General features: G+C 44.2%; 1 pseudogene; it reads right to left on the bottom strand.

Annotated features, from left to right (window-relative positions):
- Positions 1 to 207: 207 nt before the first annotated feature.
- Positions 208 to 330, bottom strand: LOC144319848 (U4 spliceosomal RNA; annotated as a pseudogene).
- Between the last annotated feature and the right edge of the window lie 215 nt (positions 331 to 545).

The raw sequence follows: 545 nt of genomic DNA, 5'->3' as shown, positions 1-545 counted from the left end.
AAAGGGATTATAAGGGAAAGGAGGGGAACTGAATGGGGAAAATTAGGGAGACAAACCATGAGAGACTTCTAACTCTGGGAAACAAACAAAGGGTTACCGAAGGGGAGGTGGGGGGGATGGAGTAAGTGGGTGACGGTTACTAAGGAGGGCACTTGATGGGATGAGCACTGGGTGTTATACTATATGTAGGCAAATTGAATTTAAATAAAAAATTAATTTTTTTAAAAACTCAGGTGGGTGAGGGATCCCTGGATGGGAAAAGTTTTCAATTAGCAATAATCGCGCCTCGGATAAACCTCATTGGCTACGATACTGCCACTGCGCAAAGCTTGGATCCCTGGATGGCTCAGCAGTTTAGCGCCTGCCTTTGGCCCAGGGTATGATCCTAGAGACCTGGGATCAAGTCCCATGTCCAGCTCCCTGGATGGAGCCTGCTTCTCTCACTGCCTGTGTCTCTGTCTCTGTCTTTCTGTGTGTGTGTGTGTGTGTGTGTGTCTCATGAATTAATAAATAAAATATTTTTTAAATTTTTTTTAAAAAGTCAG

This window comes from Canis aureus, chromosome 8 (genome assembly GCF_053574225.1).
Source record: "Canis aureus isolate CA01 chromosome 8, VMU_Caureus_v.1.0, whole genome shotgun sequence".
Taxonomy (NCBI): Eukaryota; Metazoa; Chordata; class Mammalia; order Carnivora; family Canidae; genus Canis; species Canis aureus.
This window is presented reverse-complemented; position numbering and strand designations above follow the sequence as displayed.